At 52.6% G+C, this 8,215-nt stretch overlaps 1 protein-coding gene across 1 annotated transcript in view; it reads right to left on the bottom strand.

Moving 5' to 3' along the window:
• RIPOR3 (RIPOR family member 3) overlaps nucleotides 1–8,215 on the bottom strand; it is a 74,460-nt gene that overhangs the window by 41,962 nt on the left and 24,283 nt on the right. The gene's annotated exons all lie outside the window — the stretch shown is intronic.

The raw sequence follows: 8,215 nt of genomic DNA, 5'->3' as shown, positions 1-8,215 counted from the left end.
AGGCAGAGGGGCTGAGAGAGCAGCCAGGCGGGGCCTTACACTTGACCTCGATATGCTCCTTTGACCCTCACCAAAACGTGATGCCGTAGGTTCCACTTTGTCCTGTTCTGGCCCTTGGGATCTGGAAGGTCAAACCCAGGCAGCCTGGCTTCCAGGTCAGCCTCTTATCCACAGGCCCTAACTGCCAGGTTTCTGGAGTGGGCAGGGGCCCGGCTGACGTCACGGAGCCTCTGGGCCACCACCACCCCCAGTCTCCCACTGAGCACTGTTTAGATTCTCCTCTTCTTATCAACTTGGATCCCTCCCTTCTCCCACCTCACTCGGAGTGTTGTTTTGGGGGGGGTGGGCAAGTGGGCTTTTCACCCTCCTTTCCCTGGTTCCTCATGAGATCGAGTATTTCTATATGCTCATTATCTTTAGAATCTCCTCTTCTCCACTTCTCAGTTCATAATCCTTTATCCAGCTACCTAGCTATTCTTAGTGACTCTTCTAGTTTTCTCCCAGCCCCTCACGTGCTTTTTAACTTGTTCCTAATGGTGTGTGTGTGTGTGTGTGTGTGTGACAGAAGCTTCAAATATTTATGTGACCAGATCTGTCAACATTGTCCTTCTATGTTTTAAGACTTTGGGACTTTCTTTCTCCACCTCTAAGATTAAGTTTCTACTCTCTAGACCACTGAAGTCTAGCTCCCTGGGTGAGAATTGTGTCTCCCTCACCAGGCTGTAAAGCCCTCAAGAGAATCTCCCTCCTCCATAGAGGCCCTTGGCCAAGAGCTTTCACTGTCTGCTCTGCTTCTCAGAAACACCCTGAATCCGTCCCCTCCTTTGCATCCCCCTCCCCCTGGGCCAAGCCCCCATCACCCCTCTGCCTCCACCTCACCCTCTGCCTCCACCTGAAAATGTCCATCAGGTTTCTTACACCCCTCCCCAGGCTTGCAGCTTCTGGACACATCTAACTAAAATCTCACCCCCGGAACTGCGCCCACAAAGCTCTGAAGAGGCACCCGCCTGCAGAGAGGCCTCGTTCAGCAGTGCCTAAGGATGGAACCCAGATCGGGATGGTCAGGAGCTCCCTACGCACTGCCCAGGAAGACAAGAGCACCTGTTGTGCCCCTTTCGCGCCCTAAAAAATTAATCACAACTGGGGCTTGTCCTAGAAAAGGCAGGGGGTAGGTTGGGGGTGGGGTGGGGGAAGACTTTCAAAGCCTTGACACTCACCATCCCTCCTATTTCCACCCATTCCCACCCAGCCTGGAGGGCAGGCGGGACGAGTTGTCATCCCCCCACCCTGTTGACAACTGCAGTGCTGCGGCTCAGAGGGGGCAAAGGGTTTTGCCAAACTCACACAGCCGGGGCGGGGTGGGCAGGGGGGAAATACTGGCATTCAAACACATTTTGAGCACTTAAGTGGTGACAGGTGAGGAGCTAGGCTGCACAGGGACCACACTGGAGGACCCTGGGTGGGTGAGGGGCTGTAACTGAGGAGCCCGGTGAGTATGAACATTTCAAGCCCCCCCACTGCGGTTGTTCACGTGTCTTCTATACCCCACGGTTGCCTGTAACCCCAGTCCCTGCGTCTGGTTGAGATGCATGGCCCAGCGGTGCAGAGTCAGCCTCCTGGATGCCCGAGCTCCCCCGCCAGCAGGTCCCGGGACTCCTGTGCAGGCGCTTGGGCTGGTGGACGGGGACTGTTTGCTGATGGAGGCTGTTAACAGCACCGGAAATGGTCAAGGGTTCAACGAGAGATGAGCCATCTGGTCATCTCAAGGTAAACAGTTTATAAGAGACAAAGCAAGCCAGCCTGCCGTTTTGGTTTTTCTTTCGACGGTGCCATGTGCACTTTCCTTTTCCCCCTGGTACCAACTGCAGAGACAGGCTGTCCCAGGCCCCCTGACCCCAGCTCAGTGCCACCCTGGGACAGGGAGGCAGGAAAAGTCAGATGTTTTCACAACTTTTCTTGCCCCGTTCTCAGGACTGAGTGACTTTATGCCAGGTGGTTAACCCACAGTGTAAGGAGAGTGGATTTCCTCCCAAAGGAACAGGCTTATTTTCTAGAACCCAAAGCCTTCAGTTTCAAGAATCTTCAGCCTTAAATCCATTTCCTGTTGGAAAAAGACCCCTACTGGTCTCCCCAGGTATTGCAGCCCTGCTCTACCAGCCACTAAAAATGCCCACAGAAAAGGAAGAGAGGGGCTCTGTTCACAGAGAAGCCAGTGGATTCTCAGGCATACAGGATATGTATGTGGCTTAACAGCCTGAAATAAACAGTTTGTGCTGGAATTGTAATCCTGGAGTTTCCAAAAGTGTTGCAAAACCCTCCAGGCAGACTCTGGAGTTTGTGTACTACAAGCTGTTTATCAATTAATTCCTTCTTTGCCAAACATTCCTGCTTGGCCTACTGGGAGATGAGTTTGGTGGGAACGCATCTCCAATTTTGTAATGAAAATCACCAGGGAAAGCGGGCTCATGTTACAGAAGATATAGCTGGAACAGGTGGTTCCCATAAGGACAAGGATAGTCCTAAGTTTTGAGCTCGTGTAATAAAGAAGGGTGATATCTGGGGACTAGGAGTTGGGGACCCTGCACTAACCCAGGAGATATACATCCACAGATCCACAGGGAGGGTGATGATTATAAGTCTTGAGGTCCAAAAAAAAAAAACAAGTTCAAGTTCAGACTTTGCCCCTTTCTGGCTCTGTGACTTACCCTCTGAACCTTGGTTTCCTCATCTATAAAATCATCGACATTACCTTACATTACTCCTTTTACAGTTTTCTCTTTATTAAAAGGAAAAACCAAACTATAACTTATAGCTTTTTTTAAAGTTTATTTATTTATTTATTTATTTATTTATTTATTTTTGAGAGGGGATGGGCAGGGGCAGAGAGAGAGAGAGAGAGAGAGAGAATCCCAAGCAGGCTCTGTGCTGTCAGTTCAGGGCTCAAACTCACGAACTGCAAGGTCATGCCCTGAGCCTAAATCAATAGTCAGAGGCCTAATCGACTGAGCCACCCAGACGCCCTGATTTATAGCTTTGTCTACTGCTTTGTGCCACAAGGTTAGAGACCTGAGGAAGTGTATTAGTTTTCTGTGGCTGCTGTAACAAAGGACCATAAAGCAGGTAGCTTAAAACAACAGAAATGTATGGTCTCTTCTGGAAGCCAGAAGTCCAAAATCAAGGTGTCGGCAGGGCCCTGTCCCCTCTAAAGTCTCTAGGAAATGGTCCTTCCTTGCCTCTCCCAGCTGTTACTGGTGGTCGTCTGTCCTTGGGCCTTCTTGGCTTCTAGCCACACCTCTCCAGTCTCTGCCTCTTGGGTCACGTGACCTCCTCCCAGGGGTCTCTGCCTTCACAAGGCATCTCCCTCTTGTTCTAAGCACACGGTCACTGGACTGGGGCCCACCCTAGTGACCTCATCTTAACTCGATTACATCTGCAAAGACCCTATTTCCAAAGAAAGTCACATGCATCAGTACAAGGGGATAAGACTTCAGCAGATCTTTTGGGGTGGTGGGGGGGGGGGACACACTTCAACCACAACGGGTAGAAAACACTTTGTTTAATGCAGCAGGCTAAGGGGATTCTAGATGTGTCAAGATGGGCCCCAAGCATTGGTGGGTGGGAGAAAAAACACTAGTTCAGTATGAGAAAACACAGAAATGTGCTTGTTGGTGACTGACAGCTGGAGAAGGGGAGGGCTTTGGGGGATGGGAGGGAATGAGACATGAAATTCTCCAGGCAATGAAATTTTGGGATGGGGATTCTGAAATTTACTTCCAAGTGTGCTCCCCCTGGCTTCCCATTACCCCGAATTCTGTAGACTTTCTCTCCTCCTGATGGCAGGCACCCCTTTTTCCTTCTGAGGACTTAGTTGCTTGTTTAAATATTTATTTATGGGAGGGGAGAGCGCAAGTGGGGGAGGGGCAGAGAGAGGGGGACAGAGGATCTGAAGCGGGCTCTGCACTGACAGGCTGACGACAGCGAGCCTGATGTGGGGCTCGAACTCATGAACCACGAGATCATGACCTGAGCCGAAGTCAGAGGCTCCACGGACTGAGCCATCCAGGCCCCGTGAGGACGTAGTTTTTGCCCATTTACTGTATTCCAGGCCTGTGCGCACCCCCGGTGACCTTCTGGGAGACCCCCTCGGCTCAAATTCACCAGATTCTTTTCACGGGCTCACAGCAGCTGTCTCTAGAGTCCGCTCTCCCGGCAGGCTTGTGTCAGCAATAGTTTAGGAAAAACGAAAGAATTGGAGCAGTGTCCAACGTGGGATAAAGGGGAAAAAGACAGCAATTTTGGAAGAGTGGAGGGTTTTTAAAAATTAACATGTCAGCACAAAGGTACCTAGAAGAGATGTTAAGACCCTCAAGAATCCTTGGGGGCAGTGAGGGAGAGGGTAGGGGCCAGGGTCCTGGGTTTCTCACTGGGGTCTCGGGCCTTGGTTTAAATATAAAAGGGGGTACCCCACAGGAAGTCTAGAAGATGTGGGCCTCTGGGGGCTGACGCTTGAGGGATCCAAATGCCTGGCGCCCGCTGACACAGGGCAGTGATGGCTGTTACCTGACACACTGTCCCCTGGAGTGCATGGCCCCTCGCTTTTGGCCAGCGCCTCACAGCCTCGGCCAAACCGCCTCCCCCGCGGGGAGGCTGGGCCCCTGCCAAGCTGGGCCCTTCCTGCACACATGCTGTTTTGATTCTGCGCCCCTCTGGCTTTATTGGTTTTTTCCTGCTAAATGAGGTGAGGTTTGCCCAGCCCAGTGGCAATTCCTGTAAAAGCTGGAGTTTCGATGACCCAATGTGGCGAGTTTACAAGGAAGTACTCCCTGTAGGCTGGGCTGCCTGGAAATGATGCTTCGTCCCTTCCGGGGACAGCAAAGAGGTCTGGGGGTTCTAATGGGAGGCGGGGGTACTATGGGCGCCAAGAGCCCCGGGCTGGGGGTCAGAAATCTGGACGTCAGCCCTTGCTGGGCTAGGTAGGCGTTCTCCTCTCTCCGGTGGGTAAAATGGGGAAAAAGCACAGACCCCACAGCATTGCTGTTGGGCTCCAACGGGATTACAGATGTAGAATCGGTCTGAGAGCCATGAAGCGCTAACAAATGAAAAGATGTATCGATATAACTGTAGCTATTGTGATCATCATTATTAGAACCTAAGATCTTCTGCGGCAGGCAGAATATTAAGATGGCCCACAGTGACCTCTGACCTTGCCTAATCCTTTCTCGTTTGAGTGCGGATGGACCCTGTAAATATAATGGGCTATTGTGTTACCTTCTATGGCGAAAGGGAGGCTATCCTGGGTGGGCCTGACCTTATCAGGTGAGCCCTTAAACAGGACTGGCTCTTCTAGCCGAAAGATGTTTAAAGTAGGGGAGGGATTCGGTGTGAGGGAGAGTCTGCATCGCTGGCTTTGAAGACGGGGGGCCGTGGGGCAAGGAATCCTGAGGGCCTCTAGAAGCTGAAGGTGGCCCCGGCTGGCAACGAATAAGGAAGCGGGGACCTCAGTCCCGTAGCTACATGGGGCCAAATAACGCCCACAAGAGTGATCTTGAAGCGGATTCGTCCCCAGACCCCTCCGGACAAGAACCCAGCCTGACTGGTATCTTGAATCCAGCTTTGCAATGCCCTCTGCAGAGACCCGAGCCCCACCAACTTCTGCCCTCCGGAACCGGGAGCTCCTAAACGGGGACTGTGTTAAACTGCTGGGTTTGTGGCAGCCCGTTCCACGGCGGTAGGAGACCAACAAATTCTGCCGAGGGAAGCCTTAAAATGGAAGGCTCGCCGTGTGCCTAGTGGTTGGAGATGAGGCTCAAATCCTGACCATACCGTTCACCGGCTGTGTGATTTTGGCCACACTATCTCCCTCGCCTCCCAGAACCTCTGTTTCCTCATCTGTAAAACGGGGATGGAAATTACATGTGCATGAAGCTTCGGAGCAGGGTACGTCATAAGGGCACGTAGGAAATGCTCAAGAAACACGAGCACTGAACGTGTGAATGATTAGAAATGAGCTGAGAGCTAACGACAGCACACCTGTGGTCTCCAGAGCCCTGTCCCCTACACCAAGGACATGGGAATGAGCCCTGACCCAGTGTCCTGGGAGTTACAGGATTCCCCTGGGGAATCAGGACCCTGAAAGCCACAACTTTGGAGACAGTAGGTGGTACCGCATGACATCCTCGGGGACACAGAGAGCCTTGATGCAGTTCCCTCCTCGAGACCCCCTCTGCGCTGGCTTTTCCGAGGAGGAAATCTGCCACTCAGCTCCTGTCTCATTCTGGGTAAAGGAAGCCTGGGGCCAAGCCTCCTTCCTTGAAAAGAGGCTGATCCGGGACCCAGGGAGACAGGAAGGTCCAGTCTCCCAGTTCTGTTGCCGGCAACGTGCCCTCACCAACCCCACCGCACCCCCAGATTCTGCTAGGCTCTGAACCCCGCAACCCCTCCAACTGCTCCTGTGGCCCGGTCCTCCGAGCGGTCCCCAACCCTGGCCACCCACCCTCACGCCCAGACTCAATCAGTGCACCTGCCTCTCTGTTCCCTTGGACCCGGCTGGGCAGCACCAGCGGTGGACACTGTAAGTTTCTAAGTAAACGTCACTTGGCTTCTTCCCCAGCAAATCGAATCCGCGGTGAGATGCCTTTCCGCCCCCACGAGGATGGCCATAACCTAAGCAACGGACAACAGGCACCAAGGAGGACGTGGAGAGGTCGGCCCCTTGGACACCGCTGGCGGGGACGTAAGACGTGCGGCCACTTTGGAAGACAGCTTGGCTGTCCCTCAAGTGGTTAAGCACGGAGTTACAGGACCGAGCTGAGCAATTCCACTCCTCGACGTGCACCCGAGCGAAACGAAAACGTCTGTCCACGCAAGGCCTGCACGCGAACGTTCAAAGCAGCTCTACTCTTGATGGCCCAGGAGCCAAAACTACCCAAATGTTCCTCAGCCGACGAGTGGATAACGAAACGTGGTATATCCGTACAACAGGCTAATGTCCAGCCGTACAAAGAAATGAGGCAGCCATATATGTCGCCCTGTGGATGAATCTTGAAAACATTACGCTGAATGAAAGAAGCCAGACACAGAAGGCCACATAATATATGATTCCATTTCTATGGAATGTCCAGAACAGGCAAAAATCCATAGAGACGGAACATAGATTAGTGGTTGCCAGAGGCTGGGAGCAGAGAAGGATGGGAGGGGGTGGTGGCTGCTAATGGGGATGGGTTTTTTTTTGTGGGGGCAGCGCACTTTGTGAACTTCATGGTACGTGAGTTCTAGTTCGATTTTTAAAAATAGGCTTAAAAAAAGTCTCGACAGGTCATTGCTGGCCGCGCGGCCTTGGGCAGGTGACTTGGCCTGTGCCCCCAAGTTCCCCATCTGTAGAACGGGGCCATAACAACAGCACTCCGTCGCGGGTCTGCTGAGATTGCATAAGACAACGCAAGAAAGCAGTGCTCCGTAAAGAGACGTTTTAGCATTCGTGTTAGGATTAGTCACTGGACTAGCATAAATTTGGGGCGGTTTCTGGACAGTCTGCCTCCTCAAGCAACTCTGCTCCCTTATCCGCATGCTGCCTGGCTGGTTTTCTTCATCTTTCCACCCCCTCGACCTTGGACCTTGGCTTACGGTGCTCCTGCTGTTTCCCGCAATGCCCTGCTGGTCCTTCGTGGGCGGGTCCAGCGCTGGCCCTCGCCTCGAAGCAGGCCCCCAGCAGCACCTTTTCTGAGCCCCCTTCCCCGATCCACCCTAGCCATGGGAAGCTCCATCCTCTTCCAGAGGCCCTCAGAGAGAGTCCCTTTGGCAGACTGAATCCCACTCAAAAGATTTCATTTCCCGAGCCAGGCTCCAAGCAGCTCGAGGAGAAGGGTTACGTCTTGCTTAGTGTGTCCCAAATTTCATGCATTTACCACCGTTACGATTTCCCCACACAGCAGTACCACCTCTGGTACTTATTGATTTATTTCTACTTATTTATTTATTTCAAGCGTATTTAGTTTTGAGAGAGAGAGAGAGAGAGAGCAGGGGAGGGGCGGTCAGGGGGGTGGGGGAGGACAAGGGATCCCAAACAGGCTCTGTGCTGACAGCAGGTAGCCCGATGCGGGGCTCGAACCCATGAACTACAAGATCATGACCTGAGCCGACCTGAGCCGAAATCAGACGCTTAACCGACTGAGCCCCCCAGGTGCCCCTGAATACCTTTTAAAAAATCAACTCGCTT

Source organism: Panthera pardus, unplaced genomic scaffold, assembly GCF_024362965.1.
Source record: "Panthera pardus isolate Hobbes unplaced genomic scaffold, ASM2436296v1 HiC_scaffold_25, whole genome shotgun sequence".
Taxonomy (NCBI): Eukaryota; Metazoa; Chordata; class Mammalia; order Carnivora; family Felidae; genus Panthera; species Panthera pardus.
This window is presented reverse-complemented; position numbering and strand designations above follow the sequence as displayed.